The 15,871-nt window shown below is 40.9% G+C and overlaps 1 long non-coding RNA gene across 1 annotated transcript in view; it reads left to right on the forward strand.

Moving 5' to 3' along the window:
- LOC141097738 (uncharacterized) overlaps positions 1–15,871 on the forward strand; it is a 111,038-nt gene that overhangs the window by 23,069 nt on the left and 72,098 nt on the right. The window contains exon 2 of the long non-coding RNA XR_012234036.1: positions 10,372–10,484. This is a non-coding gene — a long non-coding RNA (uncharacterized lncRNA). The remainder of the gene's footprint in view (positions 1–10,371; positions 10,485–15,871) is intronic.

Genomic DNA, 15,871 nt, shown 5'->3' on the forward strand with positions numbered 1-15,871 from the left:
CTGTTATTTTCTTACAAATTGTCTGCCAGGGAAAAACGAAAAAAAAAGGACTGAAATGTGAAGCTATAAATGTATTATCATAAATCAAGTGTCCCTGCATTCAGTAATTATTGTCGTCAGACTGAATGCCCTTCTATCTGGGAATTTGGAGACCAAACGGTAATTTTCTCAACAGTTTTTTTTTTTTGTCTTGTTCTTTTTTTACATTTACATCATTTTTTATTGTTTACCATAGTGGTTGCTTTTTGGATTTTCGAGAGCATTTCATTGAGCACTTTTTGCAGTTTTCGTTTCACACATTACAGATCATAGTTGATCGAAACTTGATGTTCTTCTATGGAAGATCTGATTTTGATGAGATGCGAAAGCAGAAACAATCAGTGCAGATGATCGAAAAGGAACAATAAGGAAGGAACAGAAGTAGATGATGAAGGAACTGAAGAAATACAGTCAAAAGGGATAAGACAAAGAAAGGGTATTTTTTACTTAAACGTATAAGTCAGATGTGTAACTAAAAAAAAGAGTTTAGAAAGTGAATAAGTGGTGGGAAAGGGAAAATATTGAGGAAGGTAAGAAAGAAGCCTGAAGAAGGACCATGGTTGAAAGGTAGAAGAACAGGAAATGGACCGGATTAGGAAGAAATAGGAGAATGATGGATGATCAGCTGTGGAACCAAGAAGAAGCCAACTGCTTGAGAAGGAGCAAAAGTAGATGAGAATGAAAGCAAGGATGGAAAATTGTTGTAGGGGACAGGAAGGACAAAGAAGGAACAAGAGTATGATATTACTATATATTAGATTAGACGATGGCTAGATGTGGAGGCAAAAAGTAAGAGTTTAGATGATAGAAAGTGAACAGATTGACCGGGGAGAGAACTAATGTAGATGAGGAGGAAACCGAGGTAGGACCATGGCTGAAAGGTAGCAGAACAGGAAATGGACCAGATTAAGAAGAAATAGGAGTAAGATGGCCGGTCATTTGTGAAACGAAAAAGAAGCAACTGATGGGGAAGGAATAGAAGTAGATGAGAACGAAACAAAAGAGGTAAAATTGTTGAAGGGGACAGGATAAGGAAGGAACAAGAGCATGATCTAAACATACATTGGATTAGAAGTTGGCCAGCTGTGGAGCCAAAAAGTAAGTTTAGATGATAGAAAGTCAACAGAAATGGACCATGGAAAGAACATGAGTAGACGAGGAGAGAACCTACTGAGGACCTAGAAGGGACCATGGTTGAAATTAAGAAGGAAGAGGAAGGATCAGAGATTTGATGTTCCTATATCGTTTGATCTGGGATGAATCAGATGTGGAACCACAATGGAAAAAAAAGCCAACTGATGGGGAGGAATCGTAAGTAGACAAGAAAGAAACCAAGCATGGACAATTATTGAAAGGGAGAAGAACAAGAAAGCGAAAGAACAAAGGACGGTAGTATGATATTCCTGGATAGTAGTTTAGTGGTTGGTCACATGTTGAGCCAAAAAGCAAGAGAGTTTAGATGATAGAAAGTGAACGGAAGTGGACCAGAGAAAAACTTCAGTACATGAGGAGGAAACCCAGGAACCATGGTTGAAAGGTAGAAGAACAAGGAAGAGACAGGATGAGGAAGGAACAGGAATATAATGTTCTTAAAAAGGCGATCAGAGATTGGTGAGAAGTGGAGCCAAAAACAGAGTTCAGATGATTGAAAATGAATAGAGGTGTGGAACAGGGTAGGAAAGGAAGTAGATGATGAAGAAGCCAAGAATGTACAGTTATAGAAACATAGCAGAAAGTGACAGGACAAAGAAGGAACAGGGGTATGTTGTTATATGGTAGATCAGGGATAAGTCAGATGTGGATATAATAAGAAAAAAGTGAACTGACGGGGAGGGAACAGAATTAGATGAGAAAGTATCCAAGGATGAACAATCATTGAAAGGAAACAGAATTAGAAAAGGACAGGAGAAAGAAGCATCGGGGTATGACATTCCGGTATAGTAGATTAGAAGTTGGCTTGGGTATAGCAAGAAATGGGAATTTAGAACATAACATTTAATTGGAAAAAGTGTTGGTATTAAAATAACACAAACAAAAAACCCACGCCTCATTAATAACCACAAGTTGGGCGAGTAAGAATGTTACAGAAGCCAAAAGGTGTTGTATGTGCAATTCCCCTTAGGCGTGAGTGGGTAGAGAGATCGAACCAAAAGCATATCTCGAAACTTGTATATTAGCTCATAACACATACCTCATGTCCACATATACTTTTGAGAAGAGAAGAAGCGATCTTGCCCCAATAGTAGCAGGCCTTACTAAGGCATCGTACACCAATCCTCCTTAAATCCAAGGTGTGGGAACAGAAGTGCCAGACCATCATGCTATAAGGAAAGCAGATTAAGGTGTCTTTCTCATTATGACCACCTCTCGACGTCTTTCTTCCCCACACGGGGATCATCAGGCAATCAAAGCAGTCAAATGTGGAGGTCCTACAAGCTTTCCTCCTGTGTATAGAAGGCCTTTTAACTGGATCACCTTAAATAGTTTAAAGGTACCAGACACTGACCCTTCTTTTCTGGATGACATATAACATAATTTCCACCTCATGGGTCTCATTATCAGCGGTGACACGCACGGGGCATCATCACGCATCAATTCCGGTGCGTCACTTTCAGCGTGTCATCTACCTATGCCATGCTGAACCCCAACTCGAAGCAAAGGTGCGTATACGTCACTATCTGTCCGGTAGAGATGCAAGCTATAGACGTTGTCACATGACAGTGACACGCACGCATCATTGCGGTGCATCACCGCTGGCAGATCAAATCTCCACCTGCTGTTGAAACGCATGATCATAATGTTTCAATGGAAAATGATGGCGAATGCAAATTTTGGGGTAAAATGGTTGTAGCACGATGTGTCTATGATGTACAATGTCACCGTCATATCAGATGGCCAACGGCACACATTTTGGTTATCATTTTAATTAAATGACCTTGGCAAGAAGGGCAACCAGAGATTTTGGCAAGTTAAAAACTAGGGTGCCCGATACCTTAGTAAGGTCTGCTGCTATTGGTTAAGATCGCTCTTTTTCTTTTCTTCTCAAAAGTATATGGGGACATGTGGCACATGTTGAGTGTTAGTATTCGAGCTTTGAGATAGGCTTTTGCCTCGATCACTACCCACTCATGACTAAAGATGTTGGCAGATTCTAATCGTTTAACATACAAGACCTTGACGGTACAATATTACAGAACGATCTGGATAAGACGTCCAATGGGCAAACACTTGGCAGATGAGGTGTAATGTAGCGTAATTGTCAAGTAGCAGCCACAAAAGCAAACAAGATTTTAGGGTGTATAAAAAGAGAGATAAAATCCCACAATCCCAACATATTGTTACCACTTTATAAATTGCAGGTGAGACCATGTCTAGAATGTGAGATTCAGTTTTGGGCTCCACATTTTAAAAAGGCTATTCAGAATTTAGTCAGTTCAAAGCCGGCAACTAAATTAGTACAATGACTGGAGGACTCTTGTATGAGGAGAGGTTGGAAAAGTTGGGCATGTTTAGCTTAGAAAAAATAAGACGTCTCAGAGGAGATCTCATTTACATGTATAAATATATGTGTGGCCAGTACAGAGGACGGCACATGATATTTCTTCCAAGGACCATTCTAAGGACCAGGGGCACTCATTACTGGATGGAAGAAAGACCATTCTGGCAGCTAAATAGGAAAGGGTTCTTAACAGAGCAGTCAGACTGTGAAATGCCAACTACAAGAGGTAGTAATGGCAGACATTATAACAACTTTTATACAAGCGCTGGATGAGTAACTCAACACACATTCCCATTTCTTGCTATATCTATGCCAAACTTTTTGGGGAAATTGTCCTTGACCTTTTTCAACTCTTGAAAATTGATTCCATTACTGCCATTAGAAGTTGGTGAGATGTTTAGCTGAAAAATAAGAGTTTAGATGATAGAAAGTGGATCAGGGAAATAAATCCAGTGGACGAGGAGGAAGGACCATGGTTGAATGGTAGAAGGAAAAGAAGAGATGGAGATAGGATAAGATCAAGGTCAGACATGGAACCAAAAATGAACATCTCTTAGATAAGAAGAGAAGCAATAGAGTAGCTATGGGTGGTCGTTCAGAGTCAGAGGAAGGATGAAGAAGGTAATATGTCTCACGTTGTGAGGTGGATCCTCAAAGCCTTTGGTCCAGATGAAATGGTAAAGATTGGCTATGTACCTGAGGAAGTGGACAGGACATCCACAAAATGCGTAGTTTTATAGCCCTGAATAAAGTATGCAACTCTTCTGAACTATGTGATTCCCTTGCCTGATTTTGGAGGAGCGCGGAATTGTCGGCATCTTGAATATCCTATCCAAATATTTTTGGTCCAGATAAGTAGATGGAATCAGCATGGACACATGACAATGCAGTGAGGAGAACTGTCCAGAACAATGGAGGCTGTAGAGGTGTATGGCTGTTGGAGCAATGGAGATTCCAGAGGGCCCCTAGAGACTTGATGAAGCAGCAGAATAGAGACTCACCTTTTGGAAAGTGGCAGAGTTTAGCGGTACTGCAGAGCTGGGTTTGTCAGGAAGAAGCTAGCGGGCGAAACACGCGTGGGGAGCACCGCCACGATTTACACCCTGATAGAGACTTGCTTGTAAGTAATATATTTGAGAAATATGTGGGTTACTTTATGAATGATGTTACGTGAAGCACTATCTTTCTAATTGGGCTATATATTAGTTATGGTGCACTTGAAATAATCAATACAGGAAGTGATTCAGGAAGTATATATGTTATTCTATGAGATGCTTTAGGCACTGTTTATAACACGCATAGCCCCTTTTCTCTCTCATGGAACTGTATTTTAAAAGGATGCAAAAACACATATTTTTTATATACAGTAAGCCCATGGATTTATTTGTGTGTTTTTCACAAACGAATAACCTTTGATCTATTTGTTTCGTGCGTCCCCTATGTTGGGGTACTATTGCAGTGTCAATATTGATGTGGTTTTTTACTGACAATTTTTAAAGTAATTAATAAAATTAGTTTTTTATATATATATGGTTCTCTTCTTCTAGTTTTGGTATATGTGGCCATGCTATGTTAAATATATGGATATATTCCTGGCAGAGAAGGTTTCCGGGCATGCGCAGTGAGAAAAACCGGTCCGGCGTTGGGAAAAAACGTTGCATGCAACGTTTTTTCCAGACGCCGGACGGGCTATTTTCTCCGGATCTGGAAAAAAACTGACGCGCCGCATTGCCATCCGGCGCAATGCGGCAGCAATGAAACAGCACGGGGAAAAAGCCGGATCTGGTTGTAATAGGCGCCGGATCCGGCAGTCCGGTTTTTCGCCGCACCATGCCGGATACCGAAAGCCTGAAGTGTGAAAGCGGCCTAAGTTACCGTATTCTGTTATAAAGAGGTTATGTCATTGTCACGACACAGCTGTCAGGTGACCCGGGACCAGGGGCTCCTTCACTGTCCCTAACACTAGGGAGCGCCCTAACTCGCCTTGCTCCCCGGGATACTTAAGATAGTGAAGATTCTGGGGCCTCTGCCCTTGCCTTATCTCCTAAGTTAGCCCTCCATCTGTTCTCTTCCCCCACCCAGGGAAGAGGGGGCACTACTGTGCATCGTAGTACACCAACCGACAAACAAGGCAACACAGACAAGGGCTAACAGAAAACTCTAGGCATACAAAAAATTCACTCACATATAACAGAGGAATGCACTGGGATGTGTAGGAAGGGGAATAAACTAAAATAGAGAAGATAAGGAATTACCACACATACAAACCAAGCAACAGTCACTAATAACTCCTCCAACTCTCCTCATAAGTACTTCACTCCCTCCATTAGCCATGCAGCAAATGCTAGCTCTGACAAGGACTAGTAATAGAGCCCAGATTATAAATGGAAGAGGAGTAGCTAACCGAGCCCAGCTGAGCACAGGGATTTCCAACATGGCCGATTAACCCCTGTTCTGCCAGAAGAAATAAACACATTTAAATTGAAGGAGAAGTGCTTCTTCTCCGAGCTGGAGGTAGGATCAATCAGACGCTGTGGTCTTCTGGCTTCACACTGTGGTGGCAACCCTGTGACAGTCATGCAGGACATCCACTACCTAGAAGATGAGCTGAAGGACCAAGGAAATTTGTGACTACACAAACACAACCAGCCCTTTGCCGTACCATGCAATACCTTATGTCGCCTGTAGAGGCACTGCAGGCAATTTTTTTTTTTTCTTTATAGTTTTACAGCCAGTGGCACCAAGGACACGACATTCAAACGTGGAAACCTGATGCCTTTGTAAACGTTATAAGTGGTAGGGAGGGATGTATATATATTATGGGGAAAAAAAGCAATAGCAAGTAAATTCTTAATGTTCTATCTCATTTGCATGCATTTTATTAATTAAACACCAGATCCCAGTGTATCCTCATTATCAAGCTATAGAGCAGGCTAAATTAGCTATGAGGATACATCTAGTATATAATTTTTTTTTGTCTTCTGCGCTAAATAAATTCCTACAAAAGCTATAGAATTAATACACGAAGAGATTATCAGACCCATATTAAATTAGCAGGATGAGTGGGACATAAAATGGAATGCTTGTTCATCTGAGCGGCATAAATGATTCACGTGTTGTTTTAAGCAGAATTTCAGATATGCTGGAGAGGAGATTATAGTAATAAAAGATTAGAAGAAACGGAGCAGAGCTTCTATCAGAGATGCTCAGTACATGGAAGGTGCGGGATCGGGCATCTCTCTAAGATTAGTATCTTTCCAAATAGATCACTAAAGGTGCACGTACACTGGCCCGTTCCTAAGAACGCTCAATTCTCAATAATTGGGCAGTATTGACTAGCTGACGATCACCCAACTAAATTAAAAAATGCTCGTTCATTGGGTAAATTTTTTTTTTTTTTTTTTTTTTTTTTTTAGACAGCTAAAAAAAAAAAATTCTTGGCAGCACGTGTCAAAGTGCTGCCGAGAACAATGTCGCCTTTGTGCACAGCCCAATCTAATAATGATCATTTTGTTTTCAATGGAAGCGAGATCTTCTTGTCTAAACAGGCTAGTAAATGACCACCAGTTGGCAAACTTGTAGCCTATCTGTGGGCAATTAACACCCCAGGTTATGTAGTGTAAATGAGTCCTTAGTTATTTTTGGTCTGTGCCTGTCTCGCTATATCTGGGTTATGCTCCTTAAGATGGAGACGACTGACCTAATCCACCAGGAGATATGGCAGTTTTAATAGAAACCTTTACAACTCATTGAGCCCAGTGGGTCCAGCCAGTTCATGTATAACACAGGATGGTCACAGTCCATTAATCTTTGTATGGGACATGTAACGCCTCATCTGTCCTGTGGAGGCGATGTAGGGATATTCCACACTTGCTAAATGCGGGCTACAGCTGATCACTGGAGGTGCCAGCATGTAATCCCTCCCGTGCAGGCTTGGACTGGCCCTCAGGAGTACAGGAGAATCCTCTGGTGGGCCACCATCGTCTTATATAAGCAGTACTTGGCACTATACTATTCAATCGCTATGGTCAGAAAAAGGCACCGTCTTACTCATTTAACAATCTATTCAGTTCATTCTTATAAAAATTTGTGATTGAGGATAATGTTAATGTCACGTTTGTATGTAGATGAAAAGTGGGGGCCTGGAGTTGGTTACTGATCCCAAGCCAACATTACTCCTGTGATTTATCCAATTTTTCAAGCAAGAAAATGACAAATGTTAATGTTTATGGCAAAATCCATTATAGTTTTGCCGTCCAATAGTTTATCATAGTGCACAGTTCCATTTACTTTGGAGGTGGTAGTGGGCCCTCTTACCTTTTGGGACTCTATGCGATTGTAGACGTTGCAGTGTTGGCCTGGATTGGCAAAAGCCCACTAATAACATTGATTTTTGGGGCCGACTGTTCAGCTACATTCTAAAACGACCTGACCTCCTGTTCCCCTGTGGGCCAGTCCGAGAGTAACCCAATGATATGTCTGCCCCTGAGAGACACATACAAGTGGTGAATTGGGTGTGTAGTTAAGGAATGACTCTTTGTAAATGGGTCACAGCTCTGCCAATAAATAAATCCATCTACCTGGAACAAATGAACATTTTGGCAATGGTTGTGAAGTTCGGGGCTGGCAGGAAACATGTCAGCCAAGTTAATGGCAAGGAACCACAGAAGAAAAATTACTAGAAGCTAGACTCTATTGCTCAGTGTTGAATTAAGAAGTTGTCACTGAAACCCCCCGAAGGAGACTGCTCAAACCTTGAACTGGCAGCCAGGAGACGGACAAAGACACTAAAGACCCCATGCACTTTAGATGGCTGTATCCCAAACTATTTTTTTTGACCAGCAGCTATTCTTCCATAAATGGGAGGTTCTGTTCTGCCCAACAGCTCCTGTGTTCTCTATGAAAGAGCAGCTACCAGACCTCTCTGGCGGTGGCCTATCTCTCAGGGAACTAAAGGATCGGCCATCCGAAATCGGACATGCGGGAACCTTATGTCCTCTGACATCACAAGTCGAGGAAGAGTCGTGAGTTCCTATACACATTATACTGTTAGCCGAACCTTTCGATATCCACAGATTTGGCTGAACTTAGTCTGATGGGTATAGGGGAGGAAGTAGGAAAGAATGTATGGCGTCCACCAGAGGTTCCTCATCCATATAACCGTTTTCTCATCTTAGACCTTCATCAGTCCCCATGTCTTAGGGTTCAACAAAAGATTTCGGCCTTAAACAGTATTAAGGCAATGTAGGATTCAAAATAGTTCTGTATTGAGTATTGTGAAATAACTACAGCGCCTACCCTTATTTACCAAAATCGTTTCAATTCCACATGATTTTCTTCCCCGGCGTGCTGTTTTTGGAAGCTAAAAAGCCAATCAAAGCAGCTTCACAGTCCATTATAATTTCCCATTCTTGCCTATAAAAGCTTTTAATCCATCACTGTCTTCAGTACACAACACTAAAGGGTAGTGTTGCGCCTTATATCAAGCGACGTAAGTGAGCTTAATTGGTATATAAAATGTGCTGAACTGCAAAACACTCCTAAAAACTATAATCACATATGCCAACAATGTGTTATCGCACGTCAATACTTTTTTCTTTCCTGTACAAAAAAAAAAAGAAAATTCTAAATAAAATACTTCAGTCCCGGCTGTAGAACTAAAATTCAACACAATCCTGCTAGCCTCAATTATTCGAGTTTGAGCGCTCCACTATCTCGGTAGAGTATTGCTGCTGAATGCTTTCAAAGTAACATCTATGAATATACAAAAGATGTGTAATTAAAATAGAAAAAAAAAATTCTTATTGCTCCCAACTTCGGAGACGCTCGATTTCTACTGCTATCTCATTTCAAAGTCATTCTGCCAGGCGCCGGTGAGAAAATTGAATGAAGTCTGTATTCCTCTGATATCTTTACACTTCAGCTACAGCTCATACATCCAATAAAGTTATATCGTCGAGACGGCAGAAGGAAAATCAACCAATATCTATTACCGAAGCTTCATTTGCCAGCATGAAATAGACAGATGCTAACCTCCCATTTTGTCTTATTTTGTCTAATTTTCATCACTGCCAGTTTCTTACATTACGGGGAGAGTGTCGGAGAGAGAGCAGGCGGCTGATTCTCTAAGAAGTGTTGAAGACTCAATAAAGATGTGTAACTCGAAAAAAATCCATCAGTAGGAGTTGCCAGCATACGTTGATAGTTAACTCTATATTGCGCACAGGGTAGGACAATGCAGCACAAAGGGATAAGGGAAGGTGAACCAAACACTAGGGAAGGAGGAAGTGGAGACCCCTGAACTGATCTAACGTCACCCTGTCTGTCCTACTATCCCTATATAGGTTCCGCACCTATCGCCAAGCAGGATACCTAATCCCTGTGAGACCCTGGAAATAAGCCCTGCATCGGGAAGGACATGATGAGCGCCAGTCAATCCCACTAACACTAAAAGGGACACTTAGCTTGAGTAGACTCAAAGAGAAACGCCAACGCCCTGCAAACTCCAAGAGGACACTAGCAGACTGCTAGAGCTCCAAGTCCCAATGGAGAAGTGAAAACAGGAAATAACACCCGCACCTCCCAATAGGAAATAGGGAGTTATAAACAACCAGGTCCAGGTGTGGTCATTAGCATTGGGGGAGGTGGCCACTAGTCTGCAAAGCAAACAACCGAGAGTTTCTGCAGACAGATGCAGTGCAACGGTCTGCAGCCTCTGACACATCAGTGACAATCGCATTGTATATTATTAAATTTTTTATTATAAAAATCTAACACTTTGTTTTACTGCTTTTGAGTTATTTTACGTCTTTTTCTTCTCCGCTGTTCTACAGAAATAGGTTCTACATTCTGCTGGTTGTCCCTTAAAGCTTGACCATGGTTTTCCCACAATACGGTGCTCCCGAGTTCAGATTTGGAGGTGACTGTGGAAGACAACATGCTAAAAGTGAGTAAAAGATTGATAAAGTACACCAAAACCTCACAACTTTTATCCAGAACGGTTCCACCATTTATTATGCATAATGGCCTCTTTCTTTGCGAAAACCAGCCCCAAAGACAACCATGAATCATGAAGTGGTCATCTAAAAAATCTCATCTCATCTCGTTCAAAAATAGAACTTCTAGTGATGGGCCTGGACGTGACTGAGGGTTGGGTAGGAAAGTGGATGAGCAGCAAATTACCAACAGCAAGTAGTGCATGCCCACCATTTTGTTTTGTGGTTGTGAGGAACCCCTTCCCCTGCTCCATAAATAAGAAGCGAATAGAGAGGTTTGGGGTTTCTTTGTCTTTTTTTTTCATTAGAAGCCTTCGAAAGTCAGGGTAATGGGAGGAGAGGTTGTTTCAGTAGGTAATTATTATTATACTAGGTCTCAAGTCCATACTGAGTATTCAATGGTTGGTTGTGTTCTGGCTGATGTCACCTTAGATCACTTTTTTCAAAAGTCAATTGGGGAGCACCGAATAGATTTTTCAATCTGATAGGGGTTTTCCGCTCTCAGAAAATCTTGGTTCCCGGGTGGAAAAAAACAACCTATGCCTTATTCACTCACCCTGGGTCCATCACTGAGTCTATGCCGCTTCAAGTATCTGTTATTAGCTGTGATTCTGACATGACCCCAACAGTGCTGCAGGCAATCAGTGAGCTCAGTGGCTGTGCCCGTGTCGACAGAACACATAGCAGCTCACCGATTGGCTGCAGTGCTGTTGATGTGATGTCAACGCTGATGCCAATAACAGACAGCGGAACAGCGGCAGAAGCTCAACATTGAGTGACGAGGAATTTGCGGGAACCAAGAGAAAATGCTAGGGGTCAAAGACATAAAGCTCCTTGACCCTTATGTTACAAACTATCATTTACCCAAAGGGGCTTTCGGCACACCTTAGGCACCAGAATCCTGGTGTTGGCAAAATATTTTGGCCATGGGTTTTTGTTGGAGGCCACAATAGCACACAAGGAGCTATCCCCCAAAACATGATGCATCTCATCAGTGAGAGTGCAGCTGACCACACCGGACACGGTGGGTTAAAATAAAACGTAACCAGGATTTTGCAGAAAGCATTTGAGGAAAAATAAAATTCTGCTGGATTTGAGACGCATCACTGGCGCCAATCTTTTATTTATTACATTATAAATGCAAAGCATTATTCATCAGTGCCCTGCAAAGGAGCTTAGTGGTAAATAGAGAAAACCGATGCTAAACTGCTTTTACCTCTCCAGAGACCTGTCCGAATAAAAAGAGGAAGTCTGTAGAGGGAAAAAAATACGCAAGACAAAAGATTGGGCAATGTCATAAATTCCTAGAATTTCATGTGGTATAACTGATAACCATATAGTGCACAGAAAACAGGGACTCCATAGCAGACATCAAAATTTACTCCATATGATGAATTTTACCCTCCTAGACAAAAAGACTTTGTGTTGGGTTTTCCAAACTGTGCCACCCCTTGTCCTGCCCCCTTTGGTATGAACCCTCTTATGAATGCCATTTCTTTTTACACTTTTGCAATACTTAACAATTCTGGGAAAATCAAGTAGACTCTTGGAATAATGGCAGACCCCCAGAAATGTCAGAAAATCTTTCGAGCCCCACTAAACCTCACAGAAAAGTCCCCCCAAAAATACAAATCTTCTGAGAGGTTTATACACTCAGAAAACCAAGAAGGGGGGTATGTAAGGGGGTGGCTATGGCTAAAGTTTGGATGTCTATCCCGGATGCTTGCCAAGAAAAATTGATCTTGACCATAGTTTGAGTCTATATGTGGAAATAATAAAAGTAGTGTTAAATCATACAGGAGGTCAAACTATTACTATACTCTTTATTTACCATTTATTTTTAGGGCAATTTATTTAAAAGTTGGGCTTAGTTGGTGACTATATTCAAAATATAAAACATGTATTTCGGGAAACACAATGGCATGCCCAATGAGGCATTTAAGGGTAAAGTTTGCGTTTGCAAAGTAGAAAATGCAAACATTTCCGTATCACTTCATCCTGGGCCACAATATCATCTCGATAGACCATTGATGGATCCTCCCAATTTATTTATAAGATGTGTATGCAAGAAAAATAAAAATGTGTCTTTTTTTTATATATACGGTATATATATATTAAGCTTCAATCCCGCAGAAGAACTAGAGCGATTTGGAACTGAATTTGTTGACAGCCCCTGGGGAAAAGTCATTTTCATTTGTGATGCTCACAGCAAGGGGTGCAAAAGAAAATCAGTCCACCCCCTAACAGGGGTTGAAAACATCTCTTGTGATTTAAATTAATTTTATATAACGGCGGTCGGCCTGAAAAATAAAGTCTTCTTTGATGTTCAAGACCATTTTTGGTCCCCAGCGTGAAATATGCCACAGAACTCGTTTTCAGTAGTACAATTTCCATATGGAGTCATAAATTAGTATATAATGGTAGACCAGCAGGACGCAGTATATAGTTTTGGAGCTAACACATAGGCATTAAAATGGGTGCTGAGCTGCAATACCAAGGATAGCCTGTAGACAAGGGTGGCGCTGGTTTGGGGAAAATAAAGCAGACTTTTTTTTACTAGTCTCTAAACTTTATCATTGGAACCTTGGCACAAAGTATAACTTCATAATCTACATCCGGCTTTACTTTTTACACATTATTTTCTGCATCACAAGGAATATGAAGTACGATATGAAAGTCTGTAAATAAGCCAGAAAGTCAGATTTGGATCTGCTAATAAAAGTTGGCTCCATTTATAGTAAAGAAACCAAGATGCGTGTCAGTATTGGAACCTTGCTTCCAGTTATAGGTGGGTTATTACAAAATGCACAAATAAGTTGGCATACTGGACATATTGTTAGTCAATTTTTAGACCAGACACCAGTTTTGACGTTTACTAGTCAATGTGTTCATTACTCTTGGCTCCAGATGTGAACTTTAGTAGTTAATGTGTACATACAATGCATGATGTAAAGCACAGTACCCCTAGGGAGTACAAGGCAACGGGCAGCATGGTTGCTTAGTGGATAGCACTGCAGCCTTGCAGCGCTGGAGTCCAGGGTTCAAATCCCACCAAGGACAAAATCTGCAAGGAGTTTGTATGTTCTCCCTGTGTTTGCGTGGGTTTCCTCCCACATTCCAAAGACATACTGATAGGGAATTTAGATTGTGAGCCCCATCGGGGAAAGTGATGATCATGTATGCAAACTGTAAAGCGCTGCGGAATATGGTAGCGCTATATAAAAATAAAGATTATTATTAAAGAATAAAGATTATTACATGTGCAAGATTTGGGGAGGCTAGTGGCTACTACAGCAAGAGGGATGTCAATCATTACTGGAGTGGCGGGATTTGGACCATGTTTCACAGTGACCACTCCCAGTTGACTTCACATGTAATTAGTATTAGATGCTATAGGAATTTTACAGGATGAAAATGATGAAATGGTAAGACAGGATGTTGAGAAGGCTTTTAAATTCCTATTTTGCATCTGTTTTCTCTCAGAAAGGAAATGTAACATCAACTGTTCTTCACTGTCCTATTAAGGGAATAGAAGAATCCAGGATATCTATAAATAGAAATATAGTGAGGAAACACTTACCTAACCTAAATGAATTCAAGTCTCCAGGTCCAGATGAATTACACCCCAGAGTACTGAAGGAAATAGCAGAAGAAATTTTTGAACCCCTCTCCATAATCTTTGAAAATTCTTGGAGAACAGGAGAAGTCCCAGAAGACTGGAGAAGAGCAAATATTCCTATCTTCAAAAAGGAGAAGAAGGTGGACCCAGGCAACTATAGGCCGGTGAGTCTGACTTCTATACCAGGAAAGATCTTTGAACAAATTATTAAACAACATGTATGTAAGTACCTGGATAAGAATGAAGTGATTAAACAGAGTCAGCATGGGTTTGTAACTAATAAGTCATGTCAGACTAACTTAATGTCCTTCTATGACAGAATCACTGATTGGGTGGATCAGGGAAATGCTGTAGATATAGTATATCTTGACTTCAGCAAAGCATTTGGCAAAGTATCTCACACAATCCTTATTGAAAAAACGACTAAGTATGGAATGGTCAAGGCAACTTTTAGGTGGATTCATAACTGGCTTAGTGATCGGACCCAAAGAGTGGTCCTAAATGGCTGCACAGCCAGTTGGAAGAATGTCTCAAGTGGGGTACCACAGGGCTCTGTCCTGGGCCCTGTATTGTTCAACATCTTTATCAACGATTGAGATGAAGGAATTAAGGGTAAACTAATTAAATTTGCTGATGACACAAAGCTAGGAGGGATAGCTAATACTTGAGAAGAGAGAGAGAAGATTCAAAAAAGATATAAGTAAACTGGAGCAGTGGGCAGCAACTACCAGAGTGGTTTTTAACAGGGAAAAATGCAAAGTACTACATCTGGGCAATAAAAATGAAAAAAGCATATACAGAATAGGAGGAATAGGCCTAAGCAACAGCACATGTGAAAAAGACTTGGGTATACTAATAGATCACAGAATGAATAGGAGTCAACAGTGTGATGCAGCAGCAAAAAAGGCAAATGCAATTCTAGGATGTATTAACAGAAGCATACAGTCTAGATCACGTGAAGTCATTATTTCCCTCTACTCCTCTTTGGTCAGACCTCATCTGGAATACTGTGTCCAGTTTTGGGCACCACATTTTAAGAAAGACATCAACAAACTGGAGCAACTTCAGAAAAGAGCGACCAGAATGGTGACCGGTCTGCAAACCCTGTCTTATGAGGAAAGGTTGCAGGATTTGGGAATGTTTAGTTTGCAAAAGAGAAGACTGAGAGGAGACTTAATAGCTGTCTACAAATATCTAAAGGGCTGTCACATTGTAGAAGGATCAACTTTATTCTCATTTGCACAAGGAAAGACTAGAAGCAATGGGATGAAACTGAATGGGAGGAGACACAGATTAGATATTAGAAAAAACTTTTTGACAGTTAGAGTGATCAATGAGTGGAACAAGCTGCCACGAGAAGTGGTGAGTTCTCTTTCAATAGAATTCTTCAAACAGAGGCTGGACAGACATCTGACTGGGATGATTTAGCGAATCCTGCTTTGAGCAGGGGGTTGGTCCAGATGGCCCAGGAGGTCCCTTCCAACTCTACGATTCTATGATTCTATGTGCCAATTATAACAGACAGCGATATGTTTGGAAAAATTGTCATGAGAAATAAAGGAGGTAAAATGAACCAGCAAGATCCCTTTACCTCCCTGGAGTTAGTAAAATATTCTAGTTGCTAAAACATTTTGGACATTCCAGAAAAAGATGAGAAAGACCTCCGTAATACTCTGAAAAATATTTCAAGCAACACGAAGATGCAAAAAAAAAAAATAC

Source organism: Dendrobates tinctorius, unplaced genomic scaffold, assembly GCF_039654945.1.
Source record: "Dendrobates tinctorius isolate UK_male_01 unplaced genomic scaffold, ASM3965494v1 ptg000009l, whole genome shotgun sequence".
NCBI classification, from domain to species: Eukaryota; Metazoa; Chordata; class Amphibia; order Anura; family Dendrobatidae; genus Dendrobates; species Dendrobates tinctorius.